Source organism: Caloenas nicobarica, chromosome 13 (assembly GCF_036013445.1).
Source record: "Caloenas nicobarica isolate bCalNic1 chromosome 13, bCalNic1.hap1, whole genome shotgun sequence".
NCBI classification, from domain to species: Eukaryota; Metazoa; Chordata; class Aves; order Columbiformes; family Columbidae; genus Caloenas; species Caloenas nicobarica.
The window spans coordinates 8,875,975-8,898,457 of NC_088257.1; the positions used below are offsets into that span (position 1 = coordinate 8,875,975).

Consider the following 22,483-nt stretch of genomic DNA (forward strand, 5'->3'; position numbering starts at 1 on the left):
AAAGGTGTAAATTACTTTTGGCTAAAGCTTCTCTCCTGGCACTATTATTAATGGCTGCATCATTTTTTTGTGTCACAGCAAATTGCATCAAGGCCATCTGGGCCTGAGGCTGGGCGAATCCTCCCCTCCAGCAGGGACTATGGTGTAGGGATGCTCTGGGAGCTGCATCTGCTTCCTTTGGCTGTCTCTTGCCTCCCCAGTTCTCATCTGTGCTTGAAGACCTCTGAGGAAGGGGTCTGGAACTCCATGATGCTGCTCTCCCTGTCCTGGGGACAAGAAACTCTGCCCCAAGTCCATGGGATTTACTTGGATCCTCTAGCTAGACAATGTAGCCCAAGGAATTTAAACTATTAATCACCTCTTGATGGCGTAATCATCAGATGAACTTTTGACGCTGGCTTGAATGCAAGGGTGGTGGGAAGAGACTGGCTATTCCAGCCATCTTAAACCCTTCCCAAAATGGAAGAGCAGCTGGCGCAAAGGCAACAAATGCTGGGGCCCTTCTTCCTGAAGAGCTTTGTCAGGGGCCTCTGAAGTGACATTTCAATTTATACCACATCAAAACCTGAGACAGACGAGTAGTTATTTTTTAAAATTTGTTTTTATTTTTCCAAGAGGGATTTCTAAATGGAGGAATGCAGATAACAGATGATCTTGGTGTGAAAATGAATGGATCTGCCCTGTGGAGAAAGTAGGTATCTTCACTGGCAACTTGGCGCCTAGGATAGGGTTGATAGTAAGAATTGTATTAATTCTTACAGTTGGATTCAGAGTTCAGGCAGAAACTTCTCACTTCTGCGAGGAAATGCAGCACATCTTCTCACTCTTGCTTGAAGCAATGGAGCATAAGCTGGTGTTCATGTCACAGGGGAGGTTGGGGTAGGGAGGGAGCTTGGCAGCGCCATGAATTTCGAGAGAGAGAGGAGCTCCAGGTAGCCTGGCAGGCCCCAGCTGGTCTTTCCCAAAGAGTGATTTACCTCCGGTAGTCAGAGGCTGGTTGACGCTGCTGGAAGGGAGGGTGCTGAGCAGAGAGGTGTGCGAGGACAGTCTTCTGCATCAGCCTGTGGTACATGTTCGAAGGTGGTGGTGACCATTGCTGGTGACAGTCAGAGCTCTTCCTCTATGAGATCCTCAGCCAAGTGCAATGAACATGATGGCACGTTAGAAGTATTAATCGTTTGTGAACAGTGAGGGAGAGACTTTGGGAGGTTTACGTCACACAGAGGTGTCACTGCCAGGAGGTGTCACGACCGGCCTGTGGTCCAAAGGCGGTGGAGGGGCTGCAGGTGTGTGCTGGGGGGCTCCCCAAGGCCTCCCTCCCGTCTTCTCACCACTGAGGTCTCCAAGAGGGTGGTAAACACTGACAGACTCCGCCAAGTTTGGCTGATTACACTTAGTCAAACCCGTCTGAAACTGGACTCACCAGTAGACTCAGCCAAGTCTGTCTAATTAAACTTAATGAAACCTGAGACCAGCAACTGTTGCAATGTCTCCATCTTCGATAGTACACTGCTCCAAACCCAGAGCTGGATTGCTGCGGTTTCTCTGGCTTCAGAGGAGTGATGCAGGTTTACGTGAGCCTATGTTTGGACAACAGGACATGTTCGACCTTTCTTCTGCTGTTACTAGTTGTTCCACTGAAGATCTGATGTTGTCACCGAACCAGACAGATCAGTAGTTTTAGCCTAGATGCTTGTCATAGGTATCTTGGTGTAAATCCAGATTATCTCTGATGATGTCACCATTAGGCAAATACCTTCCTAAATTATGCTGGCACATGTTTGTAGACTTCAAGGGGATTGAGTAAGTGTGGTGGAAAAGGATCGCAGATGAGCATGAGTGATTTGGAACTGTGTTATTGCGTAAGAAAAGTGGCATTGCTGGCAGATGTCCTCAATCATCTGTCAGTATTAACGTCTGAAAGCAACGTAGTAGAGCTGCCTGCTTGCTCTCTGCATGTTGAATCCCAGGAGGAGCATTTTAATGGGGAGTCTGACTACCCTCAAATTAAAGTCCACCCACAGTGCTGCAATAGAGACATTATTATATGATGCCTTGAGGCATCCACTTATTGGATGATCTTACAGCTCTGCTTTCTGGCAGCATTCCCTTGGGTTTAACTTCAGGCATTTTGACATCTTAAATATATTTTCCACTGTAACTTAAACCTGTGCCAGTCTGGGCTATACAGACTTATCTATAGGCAATTTGAGGAGTGGTGAACATTGCTGGATGTTTGCCAGCACTGGGTAGGGCACTTTTTAGAGACAGTGTACTGATGTGCCCCCAAGCTGGGTCCTAAAAAAAAAAAAAAAAAATCTCTGCAAGCTGCATCGTGTTACAGCTCCACAAAATATGTCAAAATTTTATGTGAGTTTCCCCCTGGATGTGTGTCTATTTCCAGAGAGGGATGTTTTATCCCAGTCTTTCCATAAGCCTCCTACTCACTGGAGCAGTAAAGGTTGCATTCATCATGATCTCTCATTCCATTTCCCAACACAAGAGTGGTTCTTACAATGGGCTTTTCTCTTTGGTGCTTAGGAGGCGGAGTCAATTTTTTGAGGTAGAGAAAACAGCTAAAAGTGGAGACTTTTCCTTTTGGCGTGCCTCGGTCCGAGACGGTCAGAACAAATGCAGCACACTGATCGCCTGCACTTTGCTCGTGCCGCCCAGGCTTTCTGTTTTTAGCTCTGGCAGAGGCTCCCTCTGCATATTCAGAATGCCATCCCAACAGCTGCAGCTCTCTTGATGGCCACCCAAGCACCTCTGGCCCTCAAGTTTGCAGGTTTCGATGCCCATAAACAAGGACATTTAAAAATTACATTACCTGTGCTCTGCCAGGAATATTCCACTTGCCTTTCTCTGTATGGCATGACACCTTTTATATCAGCAGTTAGTGACTGGAACGGGTAGGAAGAGGCACAGTATCTGGTGTGAAACCTGTTTTTTGCCTGGACAGCAGGGTTAAGTGCTTAAGGCAGAGCACAATTGTCAGTACAAATGACTTTTGGAAGGACAGTGGGAATGATTCTTATACAAAGCAGTTGAATTGGGCCCCAGCAAAATAATATCCTCCCTTGTAAAACTCCAACTTGGGAGCTTCTGTCTTTGTGTCAGGTCTGGGTGCAGACTGAGCATCTTGAAAAGGTGTTTGGGAAAGTGGTGGCATTTCTATTCCCTCAGGACACTGGCTGCAATGGTCTCACCTTGCGTGGGGAGGGACCAGCTCCCCTGTCCCCATGCTGGGCAGGTGTGTCCCACCGCTCAGCCTTGCTGTCACCTGCTTCCCTGGGGATTTGTCACCTCCTGCCCAGCTGAGGGGGTCCTGATCGCAGGAGTGGCTCAGCTGGAGGATCTGAGGAGGAGGAGGGTGGCTGAGGAAGGCTCCAGGGCAGGTGGTGTGGGAAGGTGGCTCTCAACAGCGCGAAGGGTGGGGGATTGTGAGCCCCGCTGGTGCCTTCGGTGGAGGAGCTGGATGAGAGTAGGCTGGGTTTCTGTCTGGGTTTACAGATGGAGCTGGTTCTGTGTGTCCTAAAAGGCAGAGAAGATTTCAGGAAAAGCACTTCGTGCCGTTCTCCTCGGGACTACTGGGTTTCTGAGCTCCAGGAGTCATGCTCCTGGTGAGGAGCTAGAAGTAACTAATTAAGCTAGAGCTGAAAGTAACTTCACCCTTGAAAGTAAGTGTCTTGCTCTGTTTTTATCCTGCATTTTACTTCTAGGAGGGCATTGTGTCCAATTTCTGATTTCATGCAGCATTAAGGACTGTGTCAGCAACGATTTTCTTCTGATATTTCCCATGCAAATAAATCTTGTCTAAACCCCTGTTTATCCCTAAACTGCCACAGGAAACTCCCAGGCATCTGAAGGATTTTCACATATGTCAGATACTAATTTACCAAGTAACTTTGTTATGCTATTATTTGATTCGCCTGTGCTTGCCTGACAATACCCAGCAAACAGCAGATGGCACCAGCACTCTGTGCCTTTTCAGGCAAACCACAACCGACTTCAGCAGGACCTCTTGCAGCTTGTACCCCAGCACGCGAAACATTACTGAGCACTTAAGCTGTAAAATTAAGGCTATAGCAGAGATGTGGGGTGTTTTGTTTTACATGGAGTAACTCTTGTATGTGGATACGAAGGGTCTGGATCGTGCAACACTGCTGTAAATAACTGTATTGAGTGGTTCTGTGCAGAATTTTTATCCCTTTTACAGCGTTTTTTTCCCCTAAGGCTGTTTTCCTTTCAGGTCCTGCTGCATATCTGCTACAGTAAGGGTTTGAATGAGCTGATTATTTTAGCATCTTTTGTCTCGCTAAGTAGCTGGAGGGCTCTGGGTTGGCTGTGGTGAGGAAGGGCAAGTGCTTCAGCATGATGTGGACACTTACAGCTTGGTCTGGATAATTGTTTCCTTTGAATCACTTGCTGAAGAAGGGTTCCTGAAAAAACAGTGCTCCTGCTGTATGAAACCCTGCTTCAACAGCTCATGAAAAATGAAATCCTTACAATGATGGCGTATGATATTTCTGTTAAAATTATTGCCAGTAGCTCTGCAGTCTGGAGAGCCAAGACTCTCTGAAAGCACAATTAGACTAACACTTGTGAAGATGGCATGTCATAGTTTCGTAATATAGTACTGACAATTTGGCGTATTTTCTTTCCAGAATGTGGTGCACCAGCCTTAGCTAATGTGTCAGAGCAGGTTGCCATGGTCAGCAAGGGGAGGAAACCTGCTGTTGCTGCTTTTGGACTCCCTGGGCACTTGTGTGTGCATCGCACTCCAACACTTGGTGTCCCTGTTGAGAGTGTTGGTCTGCCCCATGCTAGGAAATCCTCAGTTCTTCGCCTAGGAAGCATCAGCACTGGCATTTCTCCATTGCAGAGCCTGGACATGAAATTAAATATTCAGTTGGTACAGCAAGGGAAGGGAGTTCAGAAGGAAGACGTAAGGAAAGGACAAAAAATCACATTCGTTAATTGAGGTGATGTTGAATTGCTCTTCTTCACTTGTTTCTTGGTTACAGGAGAGTGCAAAAGCTCTGAACGTAGCTCTTGCTTGCTATTCAACAATCGTATCTGTATGTACATATGCTTTACCTTTGCCAAGTTTGTGGAACTGTTAGTAAAAGCTTTTAAGTTGTCAGGTCAAATCTGCCCAAGCCAGCAGTGAGCAAAGGTGCTGGGGCACGTGGCCTGGCTTTGTCACTGCCTCTCCCTGAGTGTCTTTGTCAAAGTGGTGGACACCATCTGAGTTTCATAGAATCATAGAATCACAGAATGGTTTGTGTTGGAAGGGCCCTTCCCAGCTCCCCCAGTGCCCCCCCTGCCATGGGCAGGGACATCTGCACCAGCTCAGGTTGCTCAGAGCCCCGTCCAGCCTGGCCTGGGATGTCTCCAGGGATGGGGCATCCACCACCTCTCCGGGCAACCTGGGACAGTGTCTCACCATCCTCATTGTAAAAAATTTCTTCCTCATGACTGGCCTGAATCTCCGCTCTTCTAGTTTAAAACCATCACCCCTTGTACTGTCATAAAACACCCTTTAAAAAGTCTGTTCCCACCCTTCTTACGGGCTCCTTTAAGTACGGAAAGGCTGGAATAAGGTCTCCCCAGAGCCTTTTCTTCTCCAGGCTGAGCAACCCCAACTCTCTCAGCCTGTCCTCCCAGCAGAGCTGTTCCAGACCTCTGATCATCTTGGTGGCCTCCTCTGGCCCCTCTCCAACAAGTCCATGTCTGCCCTGCACTGAGGGCTCTGAATCTGGACACAGGACTCCAGGTGGGTGTCTCACCAGACCAGAATAGTTTCTGCTCGGTGTCTTTCCATTCTGACCTTGTGTTTCTGACCTTCCCTATGGCTTCGCTCCCGAGCCATGGAAGATGCTGCGGGCTGCTGCCTTGTGAGGAGGCAGAACTTGCTCCTCCCGTGGGCTGCGGGCACCGTCCCGACCCCAGAGGGGCAGCTCTGCCCTGGGCACGTGGGGGAAGGAGAGTGTTTGCAGCCAATTGCTCTTCTGAGGGATCTGAATACCCAAGTCCATTAGAGTTTCCTGGGAAATATCAAATCAGATTCACACTGGTATACTTTGGAAATATTTTTAAAATTAAGTACCAAAAATCAATGCATTGCAAGACTCCCAACATGTAATTCTGAACCCATTAGGAGATTCTGAAAAATAATCTTTCTGTTTTGAATATTACTTTGAATGTATTTTGAACTTGTATATCTGCCAGAAGGGGAAAAATTACATCAACAGACAGATTACATTGTGTTACTTTAATTGTAATGGATTGAATAATTGACCGAAGGGAAGTATCTGCAAAGCATATGTAAGTGCAGAAGCAAAAATGAAAGTTGGTCTCAGATGTTCCACTCCCTATGATAAATGTGTGTTTATGTAATGCATTCCTTCTCATATCTTGCCAACAGTATGGGCCCACAGTGCATAAACTAATTCCACTGAGAACTGCAGTGAGATTATCTCTGAGCCCGTGTAAGCAGGAGGAATCAACCTTTACTCTCAGGTCCCGTATGTATTCATTTATACTTTTAGCATTTTAAAGCTGCAGAAGGGAGAGGAGAGACATCCCTGACTGAATGCATTGCACCAACGTCTCATGTAATTCAGGGTCCAGAAAACTATCACATGGCTATTGCCAGTGCCACGGGCCAGAAAGCAGAGGTTTGGGCATGCAGGATTTTGTGACAGCCCTAAATGAGGCAGTGGATTTCTCTTAAATGGAGCAATTCTTAGAAAGCAACTTAGGCCGTCCTAAGAAAGTCCTAAGATGATTTTCTAGCTGCTCTGCACTGAGGCAGAATTCTCTCGGGAGTGAAATTTTGGTCTAACAGCTGCCTGTGCATCCAGTTTGGAGAAGAAAAATCTGGCATTGAGACTGGAAGTAATTCCCTGATCACTATGAGACCAGCTCATCCGGGACGCCTGGGCAGATGATCTAAGAGCCCCAAATCTTGAGCAGGAACAAACTTATATGGTCATAGTCTGTCCTAGTCCCACTGACCTGTTCTAGTCACTGTACAGGACTGGATGAAAAGCAGCACAATGAAAAGATGAGATTTGCAGATATAGCATGAAATGTCTTGCCGAAGAATAGTTTATACGTATCTGTGTGATGTGTAGACAGTGCTTTAATCCATGCTGCTTCTATCACCAACAATTAATTATAATTGTTCACTGCAGGCTTGGTCACAATGACCTGCACAACTGCACGAATTGTAAATGGTGGGATTTCACTAGAGGAAAAATCACTCTGTTTGCAGGAATGCTGTGAAGCTCCGTTGCCAGTGTGAGTGGATATCCCGTGGTGCTCTACAATGAGAGCACTGTGAGTGAAAGCAGGAGGGCTGTAGCAACTCCTACGATGACCATGCCTTAGTTCAGAGTCCTGCCTTCCCTGGGCATTAAAGCAGCATCTTGGAAGCTGTAAGAGGTTGAAGGTACAGAATCTAAAACCTGCTGTAAACTCTGTCTCAGAGTTGAGCAAGACTAAGGTCACTTTGGTGAGAATGAAGTAAGAGCATCGGTTCCCCTTTCCCCTCCCCGCTCCAGCTGCTGGGAACCAAGATATTCACAGTCTAAGTGTATTTCCTCGATTTGTCAAAAATTTATTCTTCCAATATGAGTTAGGGACACTTTAACTCCCCTGGGAGCCTGTGAAAGTCCTGCTGCAGGGTGGGCTGGGGTCCTGCTGGCCCACTGTCCAGTAGGTACTTTCCCATCCATCTTTGGAGTCCAAAATCACATCTAGCAGCAACAGCAACAGTAGTATAGCAATAGTTCTTGCTTTTAATTAAAGCTGCGTATGGAACCTATGGAGCTATTGGGACTATGGAATCAAAGCTGCAATATAGGTTTTTAAAACTCTGTGCTGTGGTAAAAAAGTCATTAGTATTTGAGGCTAGTATAGGCTGTTGGCTGTCTCTCTCTGATCCTTTCCTGGTTTATCAAAATAGCTGTTTGATAAAAATTCAAAGATTTTGAGTTGTGAAAGTGTCTGCTTGCACCACTAATCACTTGAAAAATCAATCTCCAGGACTTCGTTTGTTAGGAGCAGCTGATTAGCTGCTCTCTATGCTTTTTCCCTTTTAATAAAACCCCTGAGTCGAACAACAGGAGGACTATAATTAAGGAGCAGCTTTTTTCCTTTCCCTGGGACATCCTGGCAGACGTTAGCCAGTGGGTAGCCTGGCATGAAGAGGACAGAAATGCCTTTGCGCTGTTTGTGTAAGCCCAGGCGTCACCTGTGCAGGGGGAGATGAGGCTTTGCTCCTCTGCACCATCACTGACGAACACAGAGTCTGGTTTGGGTTGTGCTGGACTCGGCAGTGCTCGCCGTCCCTGGCTCAGCTGTCCTGGTGGGGATGCTTTTCCTTTGCCTGTCACCAAACTGCACCTTGAAGGTGACAACGGGAGCCACAGCAGACGCAGACTCTAGATTTCCCTGGACATCTTTCTCAGTGGCCCCAAGTTAGATGATGATGATGATGATGACCCAAAGATCTTTTGACCTAGCAAAAGGTAACTCGAAGGTTAATGCTCTGTGCTCCTGTCCTTTACCCTGGAGAGTAATGACTTCAGTGGGAAAGAATAATTCTGAAGGCTAGGGAGATACATTAACATCATAAAGATACATACTTTTCTTAAACGACCTCCCAGTTCAGAGGTATATAGTACAGATTGACTAGCAAGGCACAGGAAAAAGGGGGCTCAGTGAACAAAATTGAGGGCTTTGGTTTTGGTGTGTGGGGTTTATTTATTTATTTATTTATTTTTTATATATATTTTTTTTTTCCCTGACTGATACCTTCTGGTTTCTAAATGGCCTCATATCAGCCATCTGGCATTCAAAAGGTTTTTAGTATGAAAAATTAATTAGATACAATCCAAGCATAATACGGCCTTGATTTTCTCTGGTGTAAAGAATAGTTTGTAACCATACAACTCTAGCAGGAAATATGCCAATAAAATAACCACTCCTCTTAAAGTTTGTGTTGATATGGTTCTTCTTTTTAAAAAAGCATCAAACTCTCCCAGCTAAAGGCATGCTTTATGCAGGTCGTTGCTGTGTTATCTAACTTGCCCAACCAAGCCTGTACTTCAGGTGTGCTCAATACAACCTTCTGCCTTGGTCGAACAGTAATGGCTAATAATAACAGATTGTGCATTAGTAGTTTTATGATGCAGACAAATAATTATTAAGGGCTGAAGCAATTTCATCAAGCCCTGTGACTTGTGACCAAGTTGGAACTTTAACCCTGGTCTCCAGAGATAAAAATGCAAAATGTCAATACAATAAAAGAGTGAGATGGGGAAAGAATTTTGGTTATTTTTCCTCCTTCTTTTCAAAACAGAGCAAATAAATTAATAAATTCCAGCTCTGCATATTTACATGGGGGCCACCAGGGCAAAATATGTGGAAATTGCAGATTTAGTAGCAGAATGGCAAGCACGACAATGGAAGTTGACAGACAGGCAGTTGATGCACAAAGCTCAGCAGGTTTGGGTTCTCTTAGGGTTTTGCCTAAATCCAGCTGTCTAAATGAACTGATAATGCAGTGTCTGAATGCTTTCACTGTATTTTATCGCAGTGCCAGTGTAAGGTGGGGTAAACTGGCAAACTGAGAGGTGTGGGTTGCCTGAGAAGAAGAATTGACAGAGGGCTCATGCAGGAAGCACTGCAGGTGGTCCCAGTAACACGCCGAAAGGGGTTGCTGGTCCTCCCCGTTTGCCCAAACAAGCACGTGCTGCTCCATGGGAATCAAAGCCGAGTAAGTAGTCCTGGACAGGGATTTAGAGCTGAGTTTGTCCTGATCTTTCACTTTACTTAAAATGAGGCAGTTGTCCTGCAAATGTTCTTTTTTGTTTGTATTTTTATGTGTGTGTGTGTGTGGTTTTTGTTGTTGTTTTTGTTTATTTCTTTGTTTGGGTTTGTTTGGTTTGGTTTTTTGTTTTTGTGACAGCCAACAACTTCTCATTTTGGAAGTATTTCAGGATAGTTTCCTGGGAAAAGTTGTCTGTTGCATTGGAAGTACACTGATTTGCCTAAGAAGGTTCAAGACTTAGTTTTTCCACAAGGGTGTTTGCTGTACTTGTATCTTCTGATAGTTTTGGGAGTAATGTATATTTGTCTAGCTTTTTTTTTTTTTATTATTTTTTTGTCTCCAGAGGATCTGAAGATGTTCATCTAGACATGGAAGTAGACCATGTAATGAAACATGACAAACCACTTTAGTCTGGCCGTGTGCTCTATAATACCAGATCAATCAGCCATCTGGCTTGGGAAACTGGCATCATCTCAATAACCAAAGTGTCCGTAGCCCTTGGGGAACTGCAGTTAGGTGCTGAGCACTCTGAACGTTCCCCTCTGATGCAGAACATCCCTGAAGAGCGTCCCACCCCATTCGCAGGTCCTTCACAGCAGCTTGCTGACAAGTCCCGACACAAGACTGACATCAGTCAATAATGTATTTTCAGATGCTGGTGAGATGGAATTTCAGTGAGCCTTCACGTTAATGTCATTTGGCACTTATGTGCAGCAGACAAGGAAAAGCAGCGCTGAATTTGGCTGCAGAACAATATGAATGCAGGTGCTGCATCTGTTTGTCTGAGTTTGTTATGTCCCCTGTGAGAGGATGCGGTCATGGCTGGTGCACCAGCCGGGGTACTGCTGCTCCTGGAGCCACATCCTTCTGTACATTTGACAAATCCTTGTTTATGGAGTGTCTCAGGTGTGCTGTGGAAATCATAATACTGCCAAAATCTCTGGGAAGGAAAAGCATGAGTCTGGTATTTGGTAGCCCAGTGCTCAGGGATTCTGCTGGTAAAAAGCCCGTGGCTTGCTTAACGGTGCCCAAGGAGTTGGAAAGCAGTTGCATCATGAAGGTGTTCTTGCTAAATACTGTGGGAAACATCATCTTTGCTCTTTCCCAGTAAGTAAAGGAGTGGTAGAGAGGAGGGAAAGGGAAACTGAAAATCCAGGTAGGGCAAACTGAGCGCTGGAGGGCTCTCTGTCCTGGTGCTGCTAGAAATGGGTGATGAGATTTGAGACAGGAGTAAACTATCTCCTCTGTGTATTTTGGAAACTCAGCCTGGGTAAAACCTTTTTCTCTCTGTAAATGACGGCACGTTTCCTACCTCTGATCCTGCACATCAAGTGGTTCATTCACTCAGTGTGCCGAAGTGAGTGCTACACAAGCCAGCTCTCCGTCTCTGCCCCAGCTGCGGGGATTCGAGGTGGTCAGTCGCTGTGCAAAGGAGAGATCCTCTGCATCTCCCTCAGCCCCCTGTGAATACTGAAGCCTTTCAAGGCTTTTTGACTAGAACTGTAAAAGGTTCATTTTTGCAGGAGGATGGCTGCTGAAATGTGAAAACTAGTTAGTAGATTAAATGCTGAAGAGTAGAATGAGCAGGACGTTTTTTATACAGCCGTAACCATCCGCTTTGGAAAGAGTGTTTGGTCTACCAAAAAATCCTTAGAGGTCTATTAACTAGAAATCCAGCAATTTATGTAGAAATTAATGTTTTTAGGTAAACCGTTGTTTTATTTTTAGTGTTACCTAAAGCTGACACTGGAATGTGGGCAACTTTGGGTGTGAGAGTCGTCAGTATCTGGTTTTCCACCAGAATTCGGCTGGAAGCTGTGCCCAGAGGGCCGGGTGTGGGCTGATGGGCACAGGGTGATGGGGGCAAGACAGGGAGATCTGTTTGTGCTGCAGAAGTGGCACCTTGTGCTGATGGTGGATGTTGGGTAACTGGTGGAACGAGGCTTTCAAGAAGTGAAAGACTCATCTAGTTGCCTAGAGTATAGGTTTGCTTTCTCTCCAGCTGGACAGGTCACGTCAGAGTCACAGCCCGTTCAAATCCAGGCGCGAGGGTTTGTGAGAAGTGCAGGAGAGAAAGCAATGAGGGTGAAAATAGGTCTAAGGAATTGGGTAAGGAAGAGCAAAGTGTGTGAACCTGTATGATGAAGGGACTAACAGGGAATATCTGAAGGCTGCCTGGCACAATCCTGCTTCGGCTACCAGAAAAAAGGTCTATGGTGTGGTCAGCAGATGTCTTGACAGGATCAAAGCCTTATTTTTAAATCTGTCCATTCCAGTTCCAGTGTTTGAAGCTAGAAATAGCACAGGCGTAGCAGGACCAGCATATGGTGAGCACGGTCCTCTCCAAGATGGGGCTGGAAATGGGGACGGGCTGTGTGCTCTGCCCAAGTGATCTCGTTTCAATGCTGAGCATTTGATTTGCCACCGCACCAAGGCTTCAGCTTTTGGAGTGAACACGGCGCTAATCTGATTGTGCTAAAGGTGGCGTGCGAGTAATACCTGCCTTGGGAGCAGTCCGATGGCTCTCAAGGTAAAACAAATAAAGTCAGTATATAAGGTTGACACATATTCCTGAGGATTGAATTTGACAAGTGAATTTGACATATTTAATATGAAATGTAAATGGCAGTGATTTGAAGGATCTCTGCATTCTGATCATCCAAGGCAGTTCTGCTGGTCTCTCTTTCTATATCTGTACCGTGTACTGAAACACCAGCTTCCAAATCCATCATCATTCCACAGATGAAGTGGGCAGGAAACTCATTTTTATTGATTTCAGCCCTGGTTGGGTCTGTAGGGTAAAAAAAAAAAAAAAAATTACTTTTTGCCTTGCGCCTCTGCCCAGACACACCGGGCTCCTGCGGGCTTCATCAGCGGCTCCACATCACGTCTGCTCCTCGCTGGCCCCCGACAGCCGCCTTCCTGCTGGCGGCCGGAGTAGCCTCCACCGGGGAATTTAGATTTATTTTATTCTCAGAAAATTCAGCTCCCAGCAACATGAACTGGGACACAGGGGAAAAAAAAAAATCCTCCAGGAGACATGACCATGAGCCAGCACTGTGCCCTTGTGGCCAAGAAGGCCAATGGGACCTGGGGTGGATTAGAAGGGGGGTGGTCAGTAGGTCAGAGAGGTTCTGCTTCCCCTCTACTCTGCCCTGGTGAGACCGCATCTGGAATATTGTGTCCAGTTCTGGGCTCCTCAGTTCCAGCAGGACAGGGAACTGCTGGAGAGAGTCCAGCGCAGGGCAACGAAGATGCTGAAGGGAGTGGAGCATCTCCCGTGTGAGGGAAGGCTGAGGGAGCTGGGGCTCTTTAGCTTGGAGAAGAGGAGACTGAGGGGTGACCTCATCAATGTTTATAAATATATAAAGGGTGGGTGTCACAAGGATGGAGCCAGGCTCTTCTTGGTGACAACCAATGATAGGACAAAGGGTAATGGGTTCAAGCTGGAACACAAGAGGTTCCACTTAAATTTGAGAAGAAACTTCTTCCCAGTGAGGGTGATGGAACACTGGAACAGGCTGCCCAGGGAGGTTGTGGAATCTCCTTCTCTGCAGACATTCAAACCCGCCTGGACGCCTTCCTGTGTAACCTCATCTGGGTGTTCCTGCTCCGGCGGGGGGATTGGACTGGATGAGCTTTCGAGGTCCCTTCCAATCCCTGACATTCTGTGATTCTGTGAGATACTGAACCGGAGCCGGCACCAAGCTCCCCGTCAAGATCAGTGGTGGCAAAGTGATGTGCCATGGCACAAACCGGGTGCTGCTGGACATGCACCCGCCTGTGGCTCCTGCATGGCCACCTCTCCCAGAAGCAGTTTTCTATCGAAGTATTAATTAAGTAAATTTATAATCATGCTTCAGAAAAAGCCTTATATCCGACTGGGCACAGAGGGGCAGACTACATGATCTCAAGAGGTCCCTTCCCATCCTCAATGATTCAGTCATTCTGTGTGTTTTTAAAGCCTTCTTAATTATTAAAGTATTAGTTGATTTTTGAGCTTTTTCAAGAATTCAAGCAGCAGCTATTACTTTTTAGCAGCAGATGTAGAGTAACTTGTGATTATATTAATTTGACTTCATAATTTTTCTTTGTTCATAACTTACTTTTGCTGTTCTCATATGGTTTTTGTACAGCTGCTGCAGATCCCCTCCATGCAAAAATGTGCTGAAAGTATTTTCTTTTAACAGTAACCCCATGCTGCCTTTTAACACAACTTGAGCACTCCTAGAATCTTAGTACACTGTATATTTTCCTTTTGGAAAGAAGCAAGGACTGAAAGCTGCTTAAGCAAAAGCTGATCAACTCTGTAAATTGATTAGTCAGCAAAGTAAATGATAGTAACAACAACAAAAAAAGTTTCTTTTCACTTGAAATATTTGATTTGTCCTGTTTTTCAATGAATAAGGAGGTGAGGTTTAGCAGGATGCTCAGGCTCATGTGATTTTGGGGGGTTTTCTGGCATAATGCCCTCAGTATCTCCATGCCTGGTCTGTTTGCATGATGGGAATGGGAAGAAAGAAACTTTTTGTCAGTGTTCATCAAAGGCTTCCAGCATGCCTCTTTTTTTTTTTTTTCCTTTTTTAAATTTAGTGTCAGAGCTTGGGTTTCCTGGAACAGAAAGCGATAATTATCTCCTTGTGTTTGATGGCCTTTCAGTCAACTCAGATTTTGCTTTTGGATTCAATACTAATTCTGTGGCCAATTTTTAAAACAGTCTCAACTTAATCTTTAATTAGAAGCCAGCAATCTTGTGTTCCCAGTCAGTCACAGGACTTCAGTTACTTCAGCTGACGATTAAAAGCAGTATGTCCATGGTTTTGTATGCACACCTAGGCACAGGCAAAAGTTTTAGCTGGTTTTAGTTAATAAAGAGCACTTCAAAATATAGTTATACCCTCATATGCCTTAGTTTTGGGGTTTTCTGCAAGCGTGAGGTCTGGCACTGGTTGGCAGGAGGTTCTGCAGCGCCCAAAGGCCGCGGATGTCCCTGAAGAAGATGCTGGTGGGATCACGTTTACGGTCACCAGCCCGGATGGTGGCATTCAAAACCACTGGAGTGTGACGTTCTCCACAGCCTCTCCCTGCTCCGGCCCGAGCGTCCTGACCCCGCGCTTCCCTCCGACAAAGGGCTGGAGACAGACGGCGCCTGCGGGAGTCGCCCTGTTGAGAGCCGACGGCAGGAGGAAGCGCAGGCTGTGTTTTAGAGAGACATTTGGTGCTGGTTGAATGAGACACGTCCCAAGGAGCAGACCTTTCAGTCTGATTTCCAGCCAAGAGAGCATGGCGCGTTTGGTGCACGTGAGAACTTGACCTGCACACATGGTCAGGAGGGTCTGTGAATCAAAACCTGGGAGCAATAAGACACTTAGAACCACCGGAAATGCAAAAATGTAAATGTGTCCTGGACAGGACATCGTGTCATGCTGACAGCCTCGCTAGGTTGACTGATAAAGCTATTCATTACAAATAGTGTAATAGTAGGCCTGAATACCTTAAAAGAGACTATTTGCTGGCTAATTATTCTCCCAAAAGTTTATCCTGTGGGTGCAATGAGAACCCTCTGACCTTTCCTTTGGAATTCCTCAAAAGAGGATGAACTTACAGCCACCCAGCATGGACGTGAAGTGCCCGTCCTGCTGCAAAGCTGCAGGTCGGCTGCATTCTCAGAGCAACCCACAGTCTTGGGCTCTTTCGTGCCCTTTGCTGTAAGACCCAAGTCTTACAGGAGAAGGCTCGGGGTCCCTCGCTGACGTCTTGGGCACCTGATGGCTTTGTGTCCCTGCAAGGAGAGCCCACATTTCCCACCTCTCCAGGCATAACTGCAGTGTGTATGTGTATATTTCCTTCCTGCGTGAGTTAGATATGAAATGGTTCCTGTGCTTTTTTAATTTTTATAAACATGTCCTATGAAGATATGATGCTCAAATAGATTTTTTTTTAAATTATTATTTTTTTTTTCCTGAAAAACAGCCACAGTGTATTGAGTTTAAACACATACAGATATTTTCATGCTGTTACAATCTATTCCGAGCCTTGTAAACCATATCTCCATCTTCCTGAGTCTCTTCCAGGATCTGAACTCCTGTGAGTGTTTGGCTTGGCTCTGTTCTTCTCCATTAAGCTCAGCTTCTTCCCTGACACTTCAGAATCAAGTCCCTTCCCAACAATCCAGGCTGTTTGCCATTCATTTCTGTGGTGGAATCCATCCAGGAGGCAACGGGAATGGGTAAGGAGTGCAAGGCAATAGTTGCTGTTAAGTTCCTGCAGAGTTAGTTAAAAGGGGATGGGATGGGATGGCAGGTAGATAATTGTGTTGAGGAAAATTCCAGAAGATTGAGACAGTTGGCTTGGAGAGACCAAAGGGACTATGAGGACTGTTCTGGGATCTCCTTTCTTGTTTCAGTCCATGCAAAATTTCCTAAATTTTATTCTTGCCTAGGCTTACTTCTCATGTGTAAGAAAACAGTGGTTGTATTTATTTGAAAAACAAACAAAACCCAACTACCACCTCCCCCCAAAAACTCCCCATAAATCTACTGTGCATTGAATGGCTTCCATTGGCCAACTGCTTGAGGAAATAATGGAATATGACCAGATTACAGTCATGGGGTGGTTTTCTGTAGTGATAAAGATGGCAAATCCTGAGATGGCTTCCAGGTAGAAATCAAAGCATGGGATCATCGGACACAACTATACCATCCAAATTATTTTAGTCCCAAAAGCAGTCATTTTGTTGCTTGCTATAATAATAGACAAATATGTTGGCCTGTATTGAGGATGAGAGAGATTTTAATGTGGTGGGGGCATGTAACCATGGCCTGTGCGTTGGTGGAGGTGCAGGCGGTGGAGAGGTTACTGCAGAAGCTTGTGCTTGGGAAATCTGTGTGTCTCCGAGCCACCTCCAACACTGCAGTTTTGGCTTCGTGGAAGTAAGTGCTGCAGAACTCTCCAACCTAAAAATGGAGCTGGTGAGGTGGTATGAGTGAGTCTCTTTAGAGGGACCCCAAACTTTGAGAGCTTCTTCTGGCTGTAGTAGCCATTCTTGGCTGGAAGGACTAATTCATGTAGCTTTTACAGCCCTATCATCTATATGAATTAACAAGTTTTCCTCACTAGGTGTGAGGGTGAAATGAATTCTGCACAGAGAATAGCTCCACACAGGTGCCAGTTCCATCACATTATGTAAATAGCCTGTGACTAACAGAGAAGCCTATGAAGTGAAATGAAATAAAAGACATCAGTCAGTGCATTTGCATGGAAACCAAGCTATATGCCAAAAGAACCTCGTTTAAAAATGAGTGATCGCAGACAAGATAATTCTAAGGTTGTCATTGTGGAACATTTTAAAGTGTCTTATTAGCATAGAATCGAAGGGACAGTGTTGGTTTATATTTAGGGAATCTATGAAGTTTCACTATGTATGTCTGCAGTCCGTCTGACCCTTTATTGTAAGCTTACTCAAAGCTTTGCTATAGATTTGCTCTCCTTGCAGAGTACTGTTCAAAACAATAAGGAGGAAAAATATTTGTATGACTTCATACATATCTAATAGGTTGGTTTATCACCCATCTACTGTGATGGGCCCAGGGGAAGTGGGGAGTTGGGTGAAAATTTTAAAAGGGCAAGTCTGGGAAGGATGATTTTTCTCCTGCAAGATAAATCCTATTTTATTTCTATTAGATAACATCCAGAGCTGCAAGTACGAAGGTGCCTATATTGTGTTGGCCACTCTGTGCATCCTGTAAAACAACCCCTGCCCCACACAATCTGTGCATGGGAAACAGGAGGATGAAGTTGGGAAAGGAGGTGCATGGCTTAGAGGACTTTCCATAGTTAGACCATGATAATTTGTGAGTCCCAAGGTAACATTTTGATTGAAACACCTCTCTACCAGTGGTGATGTTTTGTCATCCTCTTTTTACTTTGTTTTAACTTTGTTTTAAACCAGGAAAAAGTATCATAAATGTTTTTAAGTGCCATTCATGGCTGCACACACGCAAAGGTTTTGATGCATCTAGAACGGTGTAATGGGGACATAGTGTGGCAACTTGCATGTGGGTTCTCTTTTGTTTGGTTGGTTTTTTAACTTCAAAGCATCCCAAAAGCTGACGCAAAACTTGTGTGTCATCCCTCTGAAGCTTTGATACCCTTCCTGGGCAAGGGACAGCAGGCGCTTTTGCTGGCCTGAAGCTGTTCGTCTTCTGAGCAGAAGGATAATGGTACAAATTTGGTTTCTATAGGAAGGTAGGCTAAAATCAAGATGTTCTTCAAGAGACGTGGAGTGGAGCTTGTTAAAGAAGAGCCATGATATAAACATATTTTAATTGCCTTATATGGCCACATTTCTATAAGTATATAGTTACCTGCCTCGTCAAAATTTCTATTTCTTTCTAGAATCTGGGTAAGATTCAGACACTTCTTAGGTGCAAAATTTATCTCCCTGAAAGTCAGCTCTGGTGTTTTTCAGAATTTTACCTGTTGCAGTACAGTTTAGCGCAATGTTCATTTACAGTTTTGTCAAGGTGAAATATTCTTGCCTTGCAATCGATGTAGCTGTGAAGTAATTTTACAAAATATAATGCAAGAAATAGAACCTGGGTATTATTTGCCACTTGTAGTGGATCAGGGTTGGGTAAAAAAAGTATCTCATTTTCAAGGCTGGAATCTATTCCAGTAGTATGTGTCATTATTAAATTCCAAGATTTTTTTATTATATGTGATAAAATATTGATAATGCAGGCAAATGTGGTATACATTTCAGCTTAAACAAGAAAAATCAGAAGTATTTTTCTCCTACTTCAGATATTGAAGAATTAAAGCACAGTAGTAGATGCTACTTTGGAAATTAATATAGAATCATGGAATCATTTATGTTGGAAAGACCCTTAAGATCATGGAGTCCAACCATAAACCCATATGTACCAACTGGGCTGCAATGCAGTACTAGGAGCTTTTTCAGAATTTGGGCTGCAGATAAAAATTTCCTGAGCTGCTGAAGGGAAGCTTCCACTCTGAGAAATTGCACAGATTATTCCATGTATCTGCAAAATGTCTAAGAAAACAGTATTCCAAACACATTGATTATGTTTGGGTACAAACCATGAAGTACCATAGTAAAACATTGCTCTGCCCTTGAGGCATAAATTCACTTGAAACTTCCCTGTTCTATGACTCTCTCCTTCTCCACCAAAAACCATGCCAGCACCATGAGTCCCAAGAAGGTTCTCTAGCTGTTTTTAAGTTCTTTTTCTCTTCTGGAAACAGCAAATATCTAATTTTTCACTCATCTGTGTTTATCTAATAAGTGAACATGTGAAATGCTAAACCACTTTCCAGAACTGTTTGCACGAGAACTGTCCTATTGAGTTTATAGGTGGTAAAATTTACGCGCTGAGCAATGTAGCAGTTTTATACAGGGTAATATTTATTTGTCATTACACAGAAGGAACATACAGGAATGGCACTGCTTTTGTCCACATACATAATTACAGTCAATAATCAATTGAGCTCTGTTGAGTGGAATAATTTTCACAATGAATGCCATTCTCCGAGTACCTAACTCTAGTTAGACGTTCTTACAGTTAAAGCAATCAACCATAAAATACAAATATATGTAAGAATATATTCATTTACAAGGATGTTTATAAATATATCGGTCTGGTCTACATGACTGAACAACTTGAACAAAGCTCTGCAGGTTTTTAAAAAAGACATCACTACTAAGACTTTTTTTGTCATTGGGTAGCATTTCGGTGTTCAGGTTCCTCCCTTAGCTTTCCATAATTCATTTCATGTTTCTGCTCCCCCAAGAACGCTCACAGTCCTCCATCAGGCTGCATGAAGTAAGGACAGTCTGGCAAGCAAGGCTGTTAGAATTTCATTTACTTGCTATACCAATAAAATAAGGGAAAAGAATGTTTTCAGCATTACCTAACACAGGGCAACACTTGTCAGTTTAATATTATGACTTGAGCAATCTTTATACATTACATATTGCAGTTACATACATCACCATTGCACACCACGCTGGAGTCCATAACACTTTTGTATTGCCTGTTCCTATTCCTATCAAAGTCCGTTCACTCCTCTTGACTTGACTGGAAATTAGATATCAGACCATGTATAAAACCAGCAGATGTAACGAGAGAACATGCAGTGTGAAGGGTGACGCCTTCAAGACAGTGATGATATTCTGTTCAGTTAGCGGTGATTTCTAAAAGTACAGCATTAAGAAAAGAGGCGCTTGATAACCGAATTCTCAGGACAGAAATGGAATGTCAGCACTTGAGTCAAATGAAAGTGTAGAGAAGAAATGACAAGAAGAAATCAAGGCACAAGTATTATTATTATTATTCTTCACATTAGATTCTGAAGCAGTCTCACTGCTCAGAGAGCTTCCACCTGGTAACAAAGAACCCTCTTATGCCAAGATTCAGACTGGAAAAATTGATTGCTCAACTCCGATCAGGATGTCAGGAGTAGACAATTGGTGCAATTGGTATGACAAAAAGCAACAGCTTTTTTTTTGTTTTTTTTGTTTTTTTTTTTTTTTAGCTGTTTAGTACCACAGAAGTGCACTGCCCAGGCACTTGTAGAGAGGGACAGTAAAAGGAGACCACCCATCAGCATCCCTGGCCTTCTCATAAGGTCAGAAGAGTTTCTGCTGGCCCACTGACCACATCATTTAGATTAGCGTTCATTTTGTGGCCGATACTTTGGGGCCTGATACTAAAACCACCTCCGCTGTAAAACTAAGCACACTTGGGCATGCCCATGGGATGGGAATACTGGTATGGGAGCTACTTAGGCTGAATTCACACATGGAAATCTCAGCTGGGCCTGATTCAAACACTAAATACTGCCTGAGATATTTGCCATGATGAGAACTGAGAGTAACCTGAACTATTGCGTCTAATATTAATAAGTTAGAGTATATTATGAATGTAATGTGCTACTCTGACCATGCACCATATGTCAGCAGTATCACTGACTATAAGTTACTGCTTTCTACCTGTTGCTCTGGACAAGCAGATGGTATGTATCAGCAATAAAGGGAGCCCAGTAACTGAGGGTGGGAGTTAATGGAAGTAATTAATACTCAGCTGTCTGATCATTAACCTTTACTAGGTATTTAGCCGTCTCCCGTTTTTCCTTCTGTGATTCATGAGGCAGGTGTTTAAGTTGTGGTTATTTATGCACTCTACATGCATTACGTTTGATCTAATTAGGAAAAGAAATATACTAATTTATGCCAAAACTAATCCATACTTGATTACCATGTCACTAATTCTGCCATCCTTGCTCTTGTGGGTAGTGCTGCCCTCATGACTTTGATGGGATCAGACCCTAATGGATTTCCATGAGTCTTTTTGCTCGATGTGAATCAGGAAGCACTTAACAACCCAGAGTATCTGCATGAGCTTGTGAGGCTCCTCTCGCAGAGCTCCTCTGATGGGGAGAGTAGTGCAGGCAGTTTGCACTAATGGTGTAGCAAACAAGGGAACTGTGACCTGACGGAATCCTTTAAGAACAGTATGATTGCAGAAAATGATGGTCTTTATCCAAGAGAATTTTATGGCCTTAAGGTAAGTTTCATCATAGCTGAATCATCAAGGACCTGATTGTAATCAGAATATTAATTCTTTGCGCTTAAGTGAGGCATCGTTAAATTGCTAAAGTTAGAGGATAAATCACAAGGAATTTTACGTACAAGTGTCAGAACAAGGCTAGTTTTTGGAACTCAAAAATAAAAGTGGGGGGAGCTTTAGCAATACAGGTAGTTAATTATATTGAACTTGAACAAAAGAAGTCAAGTTTACTTCTAAGGTGGTGAGTTGTTGAACTAAAGTGTTCTAAGTATCGTATTTAACCAGCCCAATTTTAACTGATTATTTATGTTGGTATTGTACCATGGATGAAGAATCTGGATGGTGCTTTTTAATGTGTTTTAGTCTGAGGAAAGTTCTGTTCAGCATTACACCTTTGGACTTCTATCCACTGTGTTACAGAGACTGTTTTCAAACATAGTCCGAAGAAATTACCACATCTGCCTTAAGTGTGGCTTCTTGCTAGTGCAGAAATGTGGAGAAACATATTTTTGAAATTAAAACGCAAAAGTAATTTTCTACTAGAAGAGAAACCTATAATCTGGATAAGTAGCTAAACCAAAATTTATTTTGAATTCACAGTGTGTACATTCGATAATGGAGATTCTAAAAGGTCTGTTGTCAGTACCAGTAATGGTGGTAACAGAGAAAGCAATGATCTATACAGGTGGTTTGGAGCAGAATACAATGTTTTTAGGAGAAATGCTAAGTACATATTCCATCTTGAACAGCATCAGAGTGGAATTTGCAGTACATCAAATGGGGCCTGTATCAGTGCTCATTAAGAAAAAGAATCCAACTCTAGCCTTTTCCCTTGTTAAGATCCAATTTCTAGGCTGAACTGGCACTAAACCACAGTAAACTGCATGCTGGGGCTGAACTGAAGATGGTGGAGGCTTAGGATAACTTAGGGAGCTTTTCTTACAGTGTGAACTACCTGTTGTGTAGATTAACCAGAGGTGGGAACAGGGTAGGATTTGAAAATTAAAAGGCCAGAAAAGAGTCTGTGAAAAGGCTGATGAAGTTAGGAATA

The 22,483-nt window shown here is 44.0% G+C and overlaps 1 protein-coding gene across 12 annotated transcripts in view; it reads left to right on the forward strand.

Annotated features, from left to right (window-relative positions):
• The window catches only part of KLHL3 (kelch like family member 3), a 119,733-nt gene that overhangs the window by 21,169 nt on the left and 76,081 nt on the right, over window positions 1-22,483 (forward strand). For 6 of the 12 annotated variants that reach the window (XR_010606937.1, XR_010606935.1, XR_010606928.1 and 3 more), the window contains one exon: window positions 79-13,076. The exons of 1 other annotated variant lie outside the window; for it this stretch is intronic. The gene's annotated coding sequence lies outside the window, so the exon portion shown is untranslated. Of the gene's footprint in view, window positions 1-78; window positions 13,077-15,915; window positions 16,071-17,524; window positions 17,707-22,483 lie in introns of those variants that run through there. 5 more of the 12 variants (XR_010606930.1, XR_010606933.1, XR_010606938.1 and 2 more) reach the window with 3 other exon arrangements.